The 18,375-nt window shown below is 45.3% G+C and overlaps 1 protein-coding gene and 1 pseudogene across 1 annotated transcript in view; both read right to left on the bottom strand.

Moving 5' to 3' along the window:
- Window positions 1-18,375, bottom strand: part of LOC137535477 (zinc finger protein 271-like) — a 408,695-nt gene that overhangs the window by 375,596 nt on the left and 14,724 nt on the right. The gene's annotated exons all lie outside the window — the stretch shown is intronic.
- Window positions 9,900-18,375, bottom strand: part of LOC137537227 (uncharacterized) — a 141,870-nt pseudogene continuing 133,394 nt past the window's right edge.

Raw genomic sequence — 18,375 nt, 5'->3', positions numbered from 1 at the left:
TGATTTTGGCACAACAGGGTCGGTGATGGTACAGTAGCAAAAATTGTAGTTGGCATACAGTAGATATACAGTATATACATAAAGTGCACACAGATACATACAGTAGGTTCAGTGCTTATACAGGCATAAAATATAAAGCATAGAGAGAGAGATGCGTAGAGGATGGACCAGGGGAAGGACCAGGGGTGAATCCGCTGCCGTACATGGCACTCAAAACGCTTCTGCAGCAATACTTTGAATCGGATGCCCCGCAGTCCGACCTGGAAAGAGAGAGAAAGGAGAGGAAAGAAAGAAGGGTGAAGGTGAAAAGAAAAAAATAACAGTGAGATGTGAGCCCTCCACAATTACAGTGTGACCTGGCCGGTTAGTGTCCTGATGGCTGGTTTTGCTCAGAAGATCTGGGCAGTGCGGACCGGTCGGCAGGCCAGACGAGGCACAGGGAGGCCAGCGCAAATGTTGCCCACCTGGCAGTGGATGGAGTTCCAACCCCCTTGCTGATCTTAGAGAGGCTGTTGCGGTGACATGGCTGCAGCGGAGCACAGCTGCCTGCCCCTGTGTGTAGGCTGATGACCTGGCAGCAAGCAGATGGTGGAAGCAGTACAGGAACGAGAGTGCAGTAGAGTAGCAAAGTCTGCTGGGCACTCCAGTGGCAAAGGAGCAGCATTGTGGAATGTGGATGGCCCTGCCGGATTGTAAGGCATCCTGTGTGGCCTCCTGCATGCAGCCAAAGACCTCTTGTGGCGGCGATGTTCGAGGCAAAGGGGAAAACCCGCAGGAAGTGTAGCTTGTGCCGGGAGTAGAGGATGGTGCATGCTTGCCTTGTGTCCGGATCTGTGGCCGCGGTTTGGCGGCCTACATGGTGTTATCCCTTGTGGCTGGAATGTCTGGGGGGCTTTTCTGCAGGAAGCCGTCCTGGATGAGCTGCGGGACCATGGTGGGATCGATGCAGGTGGCGATGCTGGTGGTGTGGCAACAGCGGCGGTATATCAGCAGGTGCTGTCCAGCTCCCTCCTGTCTGCTGCGGAGCGTCCCGAGTCCTACACATGGGCCCCGAAACAGCTGATGTTCTCGTCGGCCTGCAGTCCGTGACACGACGGCTGGTGCAGAGTGAGCCAGCCTGCCCTAGTCCTCCACATCCTACCTCGGCGTGAGAGGAGCTCTGAGGTGAGTAAGTGATTACATTAAAATAGAAAAAAAGGCCGGAGCCCTGTGGCCGCAGCGTCCGAGCCCGGCGCCTTCTTGGATATCTCTACAATTTTGAATAATAGGTTGGAGTTCCTCTATTAGTAGTGCGCGTTTTTTAATTATCATCTCCATCATCCCCGATGTACAAGATTCTAAATAAATATACCAGTCTTCTGTAAATACAACATCAATCGGAAAGGCGGTTAAGGTTTTTATTCGAATTCCGTCAGAATTCCGAGAGGTTTTCATTAATGTAAGTTTGTTGCATAGCTATATCTGCAATGTTAAAGAATTCGTCTTTTAACGCCTGTTCTAATTTATTAAAAGTGGGCTTTAAGTCCATATCTGGTTCTGAAGCTGTAAGAGGTTGATCTGTTACGTCCTCTTGTGGTGATGTTGGAGGGAGAGGTTTGAACCATATCTGGTTCTGAAGCTGTAAGAGGTTGATCCGTTACGTCCTCTTGTGGTGATGTTGGAGGGAGAGGTTTGAACCATATCTGGTTCTGAAGCTGTAAGAGGTTGATCTGTTACGTCCTCTTGTGGTGATGTTGGAGGGAGAGGTTTGAACCATATCTGGTTCTGAAGCTGTAAGAGGTTGATCGGTTACGTCCTCTTGTGGTGATGTTGGAGGGAGAGGTTTGAACCATATCTGGTTCTGAAGCTGTAAGAGGTTGATCTGTTACGTCCTCTTGCGGTGATGTTGGAGGGAGAGGTTTGAACCATATCTGGTTCTGAAGCTGTAAGAGGTTGATCTGTTACGTCCTCTTGTGGTGATGTTGGAGGGAGAGGTTTGAATTGTGCCAATAAACGTTCCCTATGGGTGGCTCTCATATCGATGAAGTCCATATTGTAGGCTACAATCGGTGGTACTCTCTATCGATAAATCAACGAGGAAGGAGGATGCTTGGAAAACAAGAAATGAAACCGAGAGCCCAATCTGGTGCAGTATTTTCTGTAAATCTGGATATTTTAAAAAATGAAATAATACAAGTAAGGGTCACCACACAGGTGACCACTGGAAAGGCAGGTGGGGAGAATTCTCACCTGACCCCACTCAGGTCTAAAAAGTCGCTCTCTGTGGATAGGAAGATATGGGGATACACCCCTCCACCAAGGGTGGACTAAGTTAATGAATAAACAGGGATAAGAGAGGCACCAACATAGGATAAGATTAGTTAAAATCAGTCTAAAAGGAGGGAAATGGGTGGATTCACCTCCCCCAAGAATATGGAGGCAGCCATCTTTATTTCTTTTTAAACAATAACAGTTGCCTGGCAGCCATGCTGATCTATTTGGCTGCAGTAGTGTCTGAATCACACCAGAAACAAGCATGCAGCTAATCTTATTAGGTCTGACAATACTGTCAGAAACACCTGATCTGCTGCATGCTTATTCAGGGTCTTTGCCATAAAGTATTAGAGCCAAAGGATCAGCAGAATAGCCAGGCAACTGGTATTGTTTAAAAGGACATAAGTATGGCAGCCTACATATTCCCCTTGTTACAGTTGGCCTTTAATTCTACTTCATACATTCTCCAAAATGTAACATTATAAATTATCAGATTATTAGGGGTTATTGCTGCAGATGCACACACAGCACAGTCCCCAGTTTCCGGCACCAGCGGGGATCACCTGAAGTGGGATACATGTGCTTGTCCGTTGCTTGAGCAACTGGCCTAAAAAGCACAACACTCCCCCAGTATTCCCCCGAGCCTCCAGCTATATCTTGCAGCCTTTGTCTTGCTCCTAGCGGCTTTCCAGCTTCCCCTGTGCATGGAAGCCAGCATGTCACCTGACCTGCATCGGGTCACGTGACATGCAGACTTGTGTGCACGGACGCTGGAAGCAGCTAGGAGCAAGAGGAAGACTGCTAGACAGCGCTGGAGGCTCAGTAAGTATTTAAGAGCCTGAAATCACCCTAAAAGTCCCCATTATTCTCAACTAGCAGCAGCAAAGAGAGAGTGCTACTGACAAGCTATGGAGCATGCACAACTGACAAGCTACAGAGGACACACAACTGACAAGCTACGGAGGATGCACAACTGACAAGCTACAGAGGATGTGCAACAGACAAGCTACAGAGGATGTGCAATTGACAAGCTACAGAGGATGCGCGACTGACAAGCTACAGAGGATGCGCGACTGACAAGCTACAGAGGATACGCAACTGACAAGCTACAGAGGATGCGCAACTGAAAAGCTACAGAGAATGCGCAACTGACAAGCTACAGAGTATGCATAATTGACAAGCTAAGGAGTAATGTTAATGTTAAGCAAAAGAAGCACACAGTGCTCTGCTTATGCTGGGGACACTCGGGGTGCAGGGACACAGAGGATCTGTCTGCCTTACATTCTGTTCTGGTGGGCGGCAGCATGGTGGTAAGCCTTTATCTAATGGGCATTACCGTAATCAGCTGCACACAATACGGTACACAGGGCACATAGCGGGGGACACACAGTGCTCTGCTTATGCCGGGGACACTCGGGGTGCAGGGACACAGAGGATCTGTCTGCCTTACATTCTGTTCTGGTGGGCGGCAGCCTGGTGGTAAGCCTTTATCTAATGGGCATTACTGTAATCAGCTGCACACAATACAGGACACAGTGCACATAGCGGGGGACACACAGCGCTCTGCTTATGCCGGGGACACTCGGGGTGCAGGGACACAGAGGATCTGTCTGCCTTACATTCTGTTCTGGTGGGCAGCAGCATGGTGGTAAGCCTTTATCTAATGGGCATTACTGTAATCAGCTGCACACAATACAGGACACAGTGCACATAGCGGGGGACACACAGCGCTCTGCTTATGCCGGGGACACTCGGGGTGCAGGGACACAGAGGAGCTGTCAGCCTTACATTCTGTTCTGGTAGGCGGCAGCATGGTGGTAAGCCTTTATCTAATGGGCATTACTGTAATCAGCTGCACACAATACAGGACACAGGGCACATAGCGGGGGACACACAGTGCTCTGCTTATGCCGGGGACACTCGGGGTGCAGGGACACAGAGGATCTGCCTTACATTCTGTTCTGGTGGGCGGCAGCATGGTGGTAAGCCTTTATCTAATGGGCATTACCGTAATCAGCTGCACACAATACGGTACACAGGGCACATAGCGGGGGACACACAGTGCTCTGCTTATGCCGGGGACACTCGGGGTGCAGGGACACAGAGGATCTGTCTGCCTTACATTCTGTTCTGGTGGGCGGCAGCATGGTGGTAAGCCTTTATCTAATGGGCATTACTGTAATCAGCTGCACACAATACAGGACACAGGGCACATAGCGGGGGACACACAGCGCTCTGCTTATGCCGGGGACACTCGGGGTGCAGGGACACAGAGGAGCTGTCTGCCTTACATTCTGTTCTGGTAGGCGGCAGCATGGTGGTAAGCCTTTATCTAATGGGCATTACTGTAATCAGCTGCACACAATACAGGACACAGGGCACATAGCGGGGGACACACAGTGCTCTGCTTATGCCGGGGACACTCGGGGTGCAGGGACACAGAGGAGCTGTCTGCCTTACATTCTGTTCTGGTAGGCGGCAGCATGGTGGTAAGCCTTTATCTAATGGGCATTACTGTAATCAGCTGCACACAATACAGGACACAGGGCACATAGCGGGGGACACACAGCGCTCTGCTTATGCCGGGGACACTCGGGGTGCAGGGACACAGAGGATCTGTCTGCCTTACATTCTGTTCTGGTGGGAGGAGCATGGTGGTAAGCCTTTATCTAATGGGCATTACTGTAATCAGCTGCACACAATACGGGACACAGTGCACATAGCGGGGGACACACAGCGCTCTGCTTATGCCGGGGACACTCGGGGTGCAGGGACACAGAGGAGCTGTCTGCCTTACATTCTGTTCTGGTAGGCGGCAGCATGGTGGTAAGCCTTTATCTAATGGGCATTACTGTAATCAGCTGCACACAATACAGGACACAGGGCACATAGCGGGGGACACACAGCGCTCTGCTTATGCCGGGGACACTCGGGGTGCAGGGACACAGAGGATCTGTCTGCCTTACATTCTGTTCTGGTGGGTGGCAGCATGGTGGTAAGCCTTTATATAATGGGCATTACTGTAATCAGCTGCACACAATACAGGACACAGGGCACATAGCGGGGGACACACAGCACTCTGCTTATGCCGGGGACACTGGGGGTGCAGGGACACAGAGGAGCTGTCTGCCTTACATTCTATACTGGTGGGCGGCAGCATGGTGGTAAGCCTTTATCTTATGGGCATTACTGTAATCAGCTGCACACAATACTGGACACAGGGCACATAGCGGGGGACACACAGCGCTCTGCTTATGCCGGGGACACTCAGGGTGCAGGGACACAGAGGATCTGCCTGCCTTACATTCTGTTCTGGTGGGCGGCAGCATGGTGGTAAGCCTTTATCTAATGGGCATTACCGTAATCAGCCGCACACAATACGGGACACAGGGCACATAGCAGGGGGACACGCAGCCATTACTGCTCAGCCTAAATACATATATTGCAGTGGCTGGTAGACTCAGGGGCGGCACAATCACGTCAGTATCTGGTACAGCACATTATGCATGGGGGAGGGGGACACACAGAGGTCTGCCATTGCCATCAATATATGTCATGGCTAACAACACAAGATGGGCCAACATCACTCCGCACATGGGGAGGTACACAGAGGTCTGCCATGCATACTGCTCTGCTCTGGATGGGGAGGGGGGATCTTTCCTCACACAGCCTTCCTCTGGATCAACAGGGATATGTGAGGGAGCAGGCTGGAGTTGTACTTTGTACTGGTTGAACTCGATGAACCTATGTCTTTTTTCAACCAAAATAACTACGTAACTATGTAACAACTATACATGCATTTCTGTGCATTGTCTGCTGAGCTGAAGCAAGTGAGTGTGCAGAATGTGGCACACATACCATTACATGTATAGATCTGCTTACAGTATACAGTAAGGCTCTGGTCACAGTGTGTTTTTGTAGCATAACAGCCGAGGTTTGCCACACTGCAATGCACCACCTATGCGATGTTTACAATGCAGCAGGTGCATTGCAGTGCAATGGTGTGCAGCATTTTAATGTACTGCCTGCATTGTGCTGCTGCATAAATTCAGCTTCTACTCGGGTTAATCATTTTCCCCATTTTTTTAGGTGTAAGTTGGGCATAGGCTTTAACTCGAGTATATAAGGGGTATATACTGAAGGTCTGCCAACATACGCTGCAGGTTTCTGGAAATCCCAGACTGGTACCGTGTAGCAGTGAGCAGGTTCAGGTGTCCACATAGATGTCCCTGAATTTTATAGTCTCTGCTACCACTGAGGTGTAGAGCAGAAGAGACCCGAGCCTCAATGTACTGCAGTGACACCCAGATGCCCTGTGGCCAGTGCAATAGTCCTCTCCTGGGCTGACAATGCTTTAGCTGTAACTGGCAAAGCACAACAGTGCCTCTACTTTATGAGAAAGCTAAGGAGCGCTAACCTTCCACAGAAGCTGCTGTTTAATTTCTACAGATGCACTATAGAAAGCGGTCTGACCAACTGCATGCCGGCCTGGTACAACAGCTGCACCAAGACTGCCAGAGAAGCCCTGCAGCGAGCTGTAAAGACAGCAGAAGTCATTATCAGCACTGAACTACCATCACTGGAACTCTTGTGCAGTAAAACCCCCATTATCCGGCACTGATGGGGATTAGCAAATGCCGGATAAGTGTAGTTTCTGGTTGCTTGAGAGTCAATGTCAAAAATAGGCCTAGCTAAAAAGAAAAACAATACTATACTCCACACTATATACCAAACTCTGTATTAATGTTGAAATACAGTAATTTAAAACAAATTAAGACAAAAGACAGACTTAATGTAACAGAGCTTTATTACTGCATAAAGAACTGTAAAACAAGATTTATGCATCCTGCAAGGTCAGAATTTCCCCTTCTGGTTGCTGCGACTTCTGGATAACTGTATAAGACTCGCTGTATGAGAAGGGCCAAAATCATTATCAAGGACAACCTTCACCCCGGAAACGCCTTGTATGAGCTCCTTCCATCAGGTAGACGTTTGGATCAATCTGCATACACACAAACAGACTGAAAACCAGCTTTTTCCCATCTGCCATGAACTTGTTAAACTCTGAATCCTCCCCGAAATAATTAACACTGTGTACAAATTGTGTAAATATTTGTAATATCTGGCATACGTGTATAATTCCTCCATTTCCACCTTTGTTACTATCACTATGGGGTTTATTTTTTAACTACTTCGCATTCAGCCGTTTTCACGTTATGCATCAGAGCAATATTAACCTCTCATTCATTAGCCTATAACTTTATCACTACTTATCACAATTAACTGATCTATATCTTGTTTTTACGCCACCAATTAGGCTTTCTTTGGGGGGTACATTTTGCTAAGAGCCACTTTACTGTAAATGCATTTTAACAGGAAGAATAAGAAAAAAACTGAAAAAATTCATTATTTCTCAGTTTTCGCCATTATAGTTTTAAAATAATACATGCCTCCATAATTAAAACCCACGTATTGTATTTGCCCATTTGTCCCAGTTATTTCACCGTTTAAATTATGTCCCTATCACAATGTATGGCGACAATATTTTATTTGGAAATAAGTGCATTTTTTCCGTTTTGCATCCATCACTATTTGCAAGCTTATAATGTAAAAAAAAAAAAAATAGAAATATTTCATCTTTACATTGATATTTAAAAAGTTTAGACCCTTAGGTAAATATTAACATATTTTTTTTTTTATTGTAATGTTTTTTTTTTTTTTTTAATTAAACATTTTATGTGGGTATTTTTTGGAGGGTGGGATGTAAATTGTCATTTTTAAAAATAAATATATGATTATTTTTATATATTTTTTACATTTAGGTGTAGTTTTACTTTTTGGCCACAAGATGGCGGCCATGAGTTTGTTTACATGACGTCACTCTAAGCGTAACATACGCTTAGAGAGACGCATGGGGGACGTTAGAGCCGGAAAAAGCGAAGCTTCCGAGAGAAGCTGTCGCTTTTTCTGCGGGGGAGAGGAAACAGTGATCGGGCACCATAGCCCGATTCACTGATTGCCTGGGTAACGAACGCGCGCGATCGGCCGCGGGAGAGCACATGGCCTCCTGGACGTAACTTTTACGTCCAGGAAGGTTAATTGGTTAAGCTTAAGCGCGCTGCATTAACTTAATGGGTGCTCCCTGTTTAATTGGCCAAATAGGCTTCCTGTCACATGACAAATAGCCTTTTGGGCCAATCAAAGTGCTGGGATCTCATCCTGTGAAGCCAGGGGCTCAGGGCGGGTTCAGTGGCGCGCCCATTAAGCTAATGAAGCATGCGTAAGTTAGCAATACCGCAGCATAGAATGCGCTGGAGATATTAACCTTGTGCTCCTGTCATTAAGTTGTGCTGCTTTAGCATTGGCAACAAATAAACAGACATTGGCAGACAAAATCAAGAACAATAGTCATGTAGTGTTGGTGGAAAACATTTACAGCATGAGGGTAATAATACACCTGGGCAGGAGATATTGCACTACAGAGGTGCTAGGAGGGTGCTGCACCCCTGCAGTGTTTGGAGGACCGGAGCTGGCACAGGGGAGTCTCTGCTGTCTGAGGGGTAGGATTACTGCAGGAGGGCGGGCTAAGCAGGGAAGGGATAGAGTTCAGCAGGATTAAGGGTTCAGCAGGGGTGAGATAGAGTTCAGCAGGATGAAGGGCTCAGCAGGGGCGGTATAGAGTTCAGCAGGAGGAACATCTGAAGGTGCTGCTACGCCTGTTTGCTCTAAAGGAGATGGTCCTATACCGGTGGCCGGATGGGAGGAGCTCAAATAAACAGTTGTCTGGGTGGGAGGGGTCATGCAAGATCTTGGCGTTTCTTGACCTCATTCTCGCCACGTGGAGATCGGGAGGTGGCAGGGATGATCCACTGATCTTTTGCACAGCGCTAATCACTCTTTGGAGTTTGTACCTGTCGCTGGTAGAGATGGCCCAAACTGTTCGCCGGTGGACAGTTCCTGGTGAACTTGGGCTGTTGACTGTAAAACAGAGACACAGAGAGAGGGAAATCTCCTGTCCTCAGTTCAGTCTGGATGAATGGGAGCTTCTAATATCCCCACATCTGCAGCTCACAGCAGGTAAATAACAATGTTATATAGAACTTTCCTGGAGTCTCACATTCTTATTTTCACTTTAAGGGGTTGTATCCTGACTCTGAATTATGCACAGCAGCAAAGTCAGTATGATTTAAAATCTGGTTTATTCAGTTCCTAGCAAATATAAATAATATATAAAAATAATAATATTCAGCACTCTTGTGTTATCAGGAATGTTTGTTCAGCCAGATAAAAGTGTTTTGGCTTTTATTTACTCTTCAAGAGAGCCATGGCTGCATATGACTGCAGATCCGGCCTCATTTGTATAGATAACGCACCTGGTTTATTAACCCTTACATTGAAAAACAAAAATAGTGAACACAAAGTAAGTTCTAACTAGGCTCAGTACTATATGTACCCATATTTATCTCATCATGTCACTTCAGTTTAGGGACTTTAACACTTTATAAACCAACGCACTGAGTAGCATGAAAACATCCTCAGCATTCTGTGTAAATATGGTAAAAAAAGAAAAACAAAACAATGTGCATCAGAACATTTGTGGCCAATACATTTTCCACTCTCAACACAAATGTCTGATAAGCAGCAACTTATGGCAAATAACATTTCCCACACTCAGCACATGAATGGAGCTTCTAACCAGTGTGAGATCTCTCATGACTGACAAGTTGTGATTTACTCCCAAAACGTTTCCCACACTCAGCACATGAATAGGGCGTCTCACCAGTGTGAGATCTCTCATGTGCGACAAGACTTGATTTATGCCCAAAACGTTTCCCACACTCAGTACATGAATAGGGCTTCTCACCAGTGTGAGATCTCTCATGTTTCACAAGACTTGATTTATGCCCAAAACGTTTCCCACACTCAGCACATGAATAGGGCTTCTCACCAGTGTGAGATCTCAAATGGCTGACAAGTTGTGCTTTATTTACAAAACATTTCCCACACTGAGCACATGAATAGGGCTTCTCACCAGTGTGCAATCTCTCATGTGTGACAAGATGTGATTTATTCCGAAAACATTTCCCACACTCAGCACATGTATGGGGCTTCTCACTAGTGTGAGATCTCTCATGCCTGACAAGTAGTGATTTATTCCCAAAATGTTTCCCACACTCAGCACATGAATAGGGCGACTCACCAGTGTGAGATCTCTCATGTGCGACAAGACTTGATTTATGACCAAAACATTTCCTACACTTAGCACATGAATAGGGCATCTCACCAGTGTGAGATCTCTCATGTGTGACAAGATATGATTTCTCAATAAAACATTTCCCACACTCAGCACATGAATAGGGCTTCTCACCAGAGTGAGATCTCTCATGTCTGACAAGATTTGATTTCCATTTATAACATTTCCCACACTTGGAACAGGAATAAGACCCTCCAGCAGGGGGAGAGCTGTGCTGGGTAGGAGGCCCCTCAGGGTTAGACAGGTGAGGGGAGTCTGGGGGAGTATTTGGGGTCACCAGGATATCTGCAGGAGACTCTTGTCCAGTGACATCACCATCTGTTGTACAGTCTGTGGATACAGAGAGACGAGTCTCTGAGAGGTTCCTGATGCCGGGACTCCGCCCTGCAAATAGAGAAACATCATCACTTCCTGTTAGAGAATTCTGAGGGGAGGAGCAATTATCATTAGGGATGAAAGGAAAGAGGATGGTCGGCACTGCTGTACAACTTCCTTTATTTGGCAATGTGCAGACAAGTAGGCTGTGTGTTACATCATCACCTCACAGTCCATAAGAAGAGACTAAACACGTACCGGTGCGGGGGTGGATAATGGTGGGTGCTGGTTGCTGGGAGCCTGACGGCAGTTTCACACACAAGCGCTTCTTCGGAGGCTATGACAAGGGGGCGGGGCTATATCTGCTCTAGTTGGAGAAAGTGCCTTACTGTAATAGTAACCTGCAATCCAAGATTACAGTGTGGGGAGGTCAGGGAGAGCGAGGCCAAACAACACGGCCGCTATTCCTAATGGAATTACAAGTCCTGCTGCAGCAGCTAATTATACAAGCCACTAACATAATATCCCATGATGAATATAGGTCAGGCCATGCAGAGCAGAGAATCTGGCTGACCTCGTCCTCATATACAACAAGGACTGCCTGATTAGGGGAAGCCGGGGGTAGGAAGGTCTAAGTTAACATAATATTTCCTCTGTGCACGCTACATGTGCTAGTGGCAGCGTAGCGTGCGTTACTTAGCAACGGCCGCTGCCTTGATTTGCCAAGCGGTAGTGATGTATTGCTCCCGCGATCCTTCACTAATGCGGCCGCTACGTAGCGTGCACAGAGGAAATACTAAGTCATGTGATGTAGCGTGTACAGAGGAAATAAGTTGCGCTGCTCTATTAGCGCTCATAACAGTAGTTTAGTCACGCTGTTTGGCAGCACTATAGTTAGTGAATCAACCCCATTGTGTTTTATAGCATGTAATTAGTAACTGTTGAATTGAAGTGAGAGAGGAGAGAGTCAGGAATAGATACGGCACCTATTCTGCTGAACTTCTGAGACACAATCTCCTCCCCAGTTCTCCTTGAATGTCGCTGTTGCCCATCCTCTAATGGCCAATCTCCCTGCTTCTTTTAAATTAAAACAAAGGTTACTGTTTAAATCACTTTTAAACCTTCCTAACCCCAGCTTCCCCTAATAGCTAACAGCGCTATAGCTAGTGAATCAACCCCAATGGCCACAACTCATTAAGATCATTCTGGTGATAATAAGACAAGTGGAAACATCACCACACATTGATCTATATATTAAGTGTTAATTCACTAAAGAAGCTTGTCTTATTAACATGTAGTGATAAACTTTCACAGTGAGAGTGTTGTCTTATCACTCCAGTCCTTATGTTTTCACCTTTGCAGTTATTCTCACATGCAGTAGGTAGGAAGAGGAGAAGCACACACAGGAAATATGTAGCTCCACCCCTTGCTGCCAGGACAATTACAGCAAGGCTGGGTAGGTCAGCAAGGGAAGGAGAGAACGAGGCTGTGACTAAGCGGCTAGGCCTGTGTGTGTGTGTCTGAATTTCTGTGTGTGTGTATATCTATATATGTTTGGTGTGTCTCTCTCTCCCTCCCTCTCTGTGTACAATAGTGAGAATGTTTACTCAGCTTCCTTGGTCGCCCATGGCGAGACTTAAGGCCCATACACACGTCGGATATTTCCAAACAACGGGTTGTTTGGACGTCCCGTCGCCAAATAGGGCGTGTGTACAGTCCGTCATTCAGGAGATAAGACTGGTCTTGAGCGATCCACCCGTCATTTGGAAATATCCGACGTGTGTATGGGCCTTTAGTCTGTGTGGAGCATGTCCTGTTAAACCGCTGTATGGTCTTGGCCACCGTGCTGCAGCTCAGTGTCAGAGTGTTGGCAATCGTCTTTTAGCCTAGGCCATCTACATGTGGAGCTACAATTCTTTTTTAAGATCATCAGAGAGTTCTCTGCCATGAGGAGCCATGCTGAGCTTCCAGTGACCAGTATGAGGGAGTGTGAGAGCGATAACACCAAATGTACCACACCTGCTCCCCATTCACACCTGAGACCTTGTAACACTAACCAGTCACATGACCTCAGGGAGGGAAAGGGCCGGAACCAATTCCCTTCCTCTGCTAAGTTCTCTCCTAGGACATCAATTTTCATCTTCTGCTTAAATTAGCTTCTCAACACTGTGCAAATGAAAACGTTCTGAGCTTTTGTTTGTGGGTGGCTTAAATGGCTATTTATTGATAAGATATGAAAGGATCACCAAGGAGAAATCTTAGGATGAGATTGAATTGGATTGGACCCTGAAATGTCTAATTGAGTAGAATTTTGACATTTGTCAGTTAGGGGTGTCCTCACTTTTGTTGCCAGCGGTTTAGACATTAATGGCTGTGTGTTGAGTTATGTTGGTGGGACAGCAAATTTACACCATTATACAAGCTGTACACTGACTGATTTACATTGTATCAAAGGGGAAGATTCATGAAACTGTGGTAATATTACCGCACATACTGAGAGGAAGGTGATCTATACTGTGCCCAGCAGGGACATATCTGTTAGTCAGTTTAATAAGGCAATATACTGTAATAACTAATGTTTATTACTCACCAATGCTCATCTCTGCAATAATGTCTTCCTCCTTAGATGTCCTCATCATGTCTCCCTCGTCCATAGACTGCTGATCACTCCTCACATACGTCTCTTCTTCCTCTTTCTTTATCCTCATCATGTCACTCTCCTCCATAGACTGCTGATCACTCCTCACATATGTCTCTTCTTCCTCCTCTTTCTTTATCCTCATCATGTCACTCTCCTCCACAGACTGCTGATCACTTCTCACATACGTCTCTTCTTCTTCCTCTTTCTTTATCCTCATCATGTCACTCTCCTCCATAGACTGCTGATCACTCCTCACATACGTCTCTTCTTCCTCCTCTTTATTTGTCCTCATCATGTCACTCTCCTCCATAGACTGCTGATCACTCCTCACATATGTCTCATCTTCTTCCTCCTTCTTTATCCTCATTGTGTCACCCTCCTCCATAGACTGCTGATCACTCCTCACATACATCTCTTCTTCTTCCTCTTTACTTGTCCTCATCATGTCACCCTCCTCCATAGACTGTTGATCACTCCTCACATACGCCTCTTCTTCTTCCTCTTTACTTGTCCTCATCATGTCACCCTCCTCCACAGACTGCTGATCACTCCTCACATACGTCTCTTCTTCTTCCTCTTTCTTTATCCTCATCATGTCACCCTCCTCCATAGACTGCTGATCACTCCTCACATACGTCTCTTCTTCTTCCTCTTTCTTTATCCTCATCATGTCACCCTCCTCTGTAGACTGCTGGTCCCTCCTCACATACGTCTCTTCTTCTTCCTCTTTGCTTGTCCTCATTTCACCCTCATCCATAGACTGCTGATCACTCCTCACATACGTCTCTTCTTCTTCCTCTTTACTTGTCCTCATCATGTCACCCTCCTCCATAGACTGCTGGTCACCTCCCACATATGTATCTTCTTCTTCCTCTTTAATTGTCCTCATCATGTCTCCCTCCCCCATAGACTGCTGATCACTCCTCACATACGTCTCTTCTTCTTCCGCTTTGGTTTTCACCATCATGTCACCCTCCTCCATAGACTGCTGATAACTCCTCATAGACGTCTCTTCTTCTTCCTCTTTCTTTATCCTCATCATGTGACCCTCCTCCAGAGACTGCTGATCACTCCTCACATACGTCTCTTCTTCTTCCTCTTTCTTTATCCTCATCATGTCACCCTCCTCCATAGACTGCTGAATACTCCTCACATACGTCTCTTCTTCTTCCTCTTTAACCACAGCACTTACATGTATCAGTTCTCCACCCTAATCACACAAAATAAGAAGCACTTTATAATGTGAACACAGATAACAGCAGAGGCAACAGGAAACAATGTCATATAGTTTTGGGTCTCTAAGTTCCACTCACCTGATAATAGCGGGGGGTGGGGGGATCTTCCTGTAGACAACCCAGGGAATAAAGAGGACCTGTACATCTCTCTGGTGGGTTTCTGTTACTGGACCCATCTGTAGGAAACACACACACTGACTGAATACATTGTCTCTATGTATTTATCAGCTGATAGGGGCACTAGGTGGACAATCCCAGGAATAAAGAGGACCTGTACATCTCTCTGGTTGGTTTTTGTTGCTGGATACATCCATAGGAAACCCACACACTGACTGAATACATTGTCTCTATGTCTTTATCAGATGATGCGGGATCTAGGTGGACAATCCTGGGAGTAAAGAGGACCTGTACACCTCTCTGGTGGGTTTAAGCTACTGGATCCATCTGTAGGAAACACACTGACTGAATACTATGGGCTCAATTAACTAAGTGTTACCACATTGAAAAGTAAAAATTACCGACTAGTGAGGTAAATTACTGGCTTGTGCAGTGAATACCTAAAAAAATGTTGATTCACTAAGATTAGAGCATTTGGTAAAACAAATAAAATGTTGGGCATTATAAGATCTGGCTGGACCTGTCAATAACTAGAAATCAGCATGTGGTAAAATTGACAGACTAGGGAGAAAGCCAATAGGAAGAGCCACCTGGTCCTGCTACTCACCTCATTTGATCAGATGCCCTGCTGGGTGGTAGAGATGGCCCGCAAACGGGAATTAACCACAAATGTTTGCTCCATAGATTTAAATGGCAGACGAACGGCCGCTAAAGTTAGTAGTTAATTGCAAGGCCCCCTTAACTGCTAGAAACAACAAACTTACAGGGTATGTGGAGGGGACAGTGGGTACATGAGGGAAAAACATTCAAAAACACGTTATAGTTTTTGATAAAATCAATTTTAAAAGTTTAGTTTCAAAAGGATTTTTTTTTTTAAGAAATAGAAATAGGCTAAAACACCTGCAAACCCACAAAGGTATTATAACTATAAACTGTAAAAAAAAAAAATCTGTCTCCAATGAGATAAAAAGAAAGAGAACATTTTCAACAGAGAAAATCAATGCAGTCTGCTCACGCATCATATAAGATGTAAGATGTGAATCAAACATAAAAGATGTACCAAAAGGCTTCAGAATCTATGGAGATAATGTGATAAACCTGTATTGTCTAGCCAAGCGATCCATGGGGACCAGCTGTTACAGAAGCCCAGCATATTAGCTGTAACCTCAGCTGTTATATGGGCAGCCAACATCATCTCAGAAACAGGGGTAGAGACTTCGCTAACAGGGAGGATTGGGGTAAGCCAGTTCCTTGCTAGAACCCTTCTGGCAGTACAGGCTTTGTGTTGGATGAGCTTGTGAGCTGGGAATTTAGGCCTCTGTGGTTTGTCACCTAAAATGGAAAATATTCGGGCTAAAGGGAATTTGGCGACCCAACACACTTTTAACTGAATTCCAAATGTGCTTCCAATACCGCTGAGCCCCAGGACAGGCCCACCATTTATGCCACAGTGTGCTCACTTCTCCATAATTACAAAAGCAAAGGGGGGACCTAGATGGGTGCATATTATTAAGTCTATTGGGGGTATAGTAAGTTCAATACAACAACTTTATGGAACACTCAATAGTGGAATAGTACATACTATGTTTAAAGTCTCGCAACAATTCCCCCATCTCTTAATCGATAAAACTTTCCCAGAATCCCCTTCCCATTTTAGAAGAATGAGGGCTTTTCTGGCAATGTAGGGTCTTTCAGAACTGTGTAAAGTAGTGATATTAACCACTTAATGTTTACAGTATAGTATATCTACTCCCCTAAAAACTTCTTCTACGCCCCAGGGGAGTAGATATTCGTACTCTGTCACAATCACCGCTGTGTGCTCTCTCGCTCGCTTATGCAAAGCTCATGCACTTATTCTCGCCGCTGCACGCTAGCCCCGAGATCAATGAATTGGAATGCAGTTCACATTCATTGTTCTTGTTCCCCGTGTCAATGATCGCGGCATCAATTAGATGCCTGTGGTCATTTGTAAACTCTGTAGGTTAAACTTACACGCATTAGTTCCTGTTTGCGTACTAAAAGCATGTGCAGGAATCTAATAACTGAGGCCATCTTGTGACCAAATAGTAAAATTACACGCACATTCATTTATTTTAATAAAGACACCTACACAATTTAAAATTAACCCCTTACCTCCCACACTCTCCCATAAATACTCAAATAAAAACTTTTGCATAAAAAAAAAATACTATTAAAAAAAACAAGAACATAAATAGTTACCTTAGGGACTGAACTTTTTTAATATGTATGTTAAGAAGGTATATTACTGTTATTTTCTAAAGTATGGGCTTGTAAATAGCGATAGATGCAAAACTGAAAAAAATGCACCTTTATTTCCAAATAAAATATTGACGCCATACATTGTGATAGGGACATCATTTAAATGGTGTAATAAATGGGCAAATAACATATGTGGGTTTTAATTATGGTAGTATGTGTTATTTAAAAACTATAATTAGCTGGAAACTGAGAAAAAAATATTTTTTTCCTTAACATTCCCACTAAAATGCATTTAGAAAAAAATAATTCTTAGCAAAAGGTGCCACGCAAAGAAAGTCTTATTGGTGGTGGAAAAAATAAGATACAAATCCTTTTGTTGTGAGAAGTAGTGGTAAAGTTAATGACAAATGAATGGAAGGAGCGCTAAAATGTGAAAATTGCTCTGGTCCTTGAGGGGAAAATACACTGAAGGCTGAAGTGGTTAAGCCGCTCTCCAAAGGATTAGTTTTGCAATGGACCTCGAAAAATGAATAGGTCATGGTATGTCCTGTATCAGCCAGTGATTTGTGAGAGTGAAAAACTTGGTTGATTCTAAAGAATTCTCTAATCGGTGGATGAAAAGTCGATATAAAATCACTGGTGGGTATAATTCAGGAATGCCGAACAAATCTGCCGAGATCAGTAGATTTACGACTTGACCACCAGTGAAATGCTTCTGGGGATTGCCCGGGTCCAAAGTCAGGATTCAGGGAAAGTTCCGTCAGCAAAGCAACCGGGGACTGTAAGGAATATTAATACCTTGAGATATTCCATACAGCTAGTGATGGGGCTGAAGATGGGGGCATTTTTTGACCATAGGGATATTGATTAACTTATCCCACATTAACCCTATCAGTGAAGAAGGTGGCAGGAGGCGGAGCTTCACCCATAAAGGAGTGTGGTTGGTAGTGTTAGCCAGGGTGAGCTGCGCTATCAGTGAAGCTGTATAATAACCTATTACTGAGGCCATACCCGCTCCCCCAGAGGGTTTAGGCAGCGTAAGAATGTGCCTGGGAATTCTGGAACGTTTACCACTCCAGAGGAAAAGTGCACACTGATGTTAGAGCTTAGTGATGTCTCCCAAAGCCACTCTAATGGGCAGGACCCGAAACAGATAAAGTATTCTAGGAAGTAAAGTCATTCTGATGGAATACATTTTGCCTGAGAAGGAAATATTGAACTTGCTCCAGGTCTGAAAATCATTAGCTTACCGTATATACTCGCATATAAGCCGAGATACCCACTTCCTCCCATAAACCAGGAAAAAGTGCTTGACTCGCATATAAGCCCCCCCCCCCCAG

The sequence above is a fragment of the Hyperolius riggenbachi genome, chromosome 10 (genome assembly GCF_040937935.1).
Source record: "Hyperolius riggenbachi isolate aHypRig1 chromosome 10, aHypRig1.pri, whole genome shotgun sequence".
Lineage (NCBI taxonomy): Eukaryota > Metazoa > Chordata > Amphibia > Anura > Hyperoliidae > Hyperolius > Hyperolius riggenbachi.
This window is presented reverse-complemented; position numbering and strand designations above follow the sequence as displayed.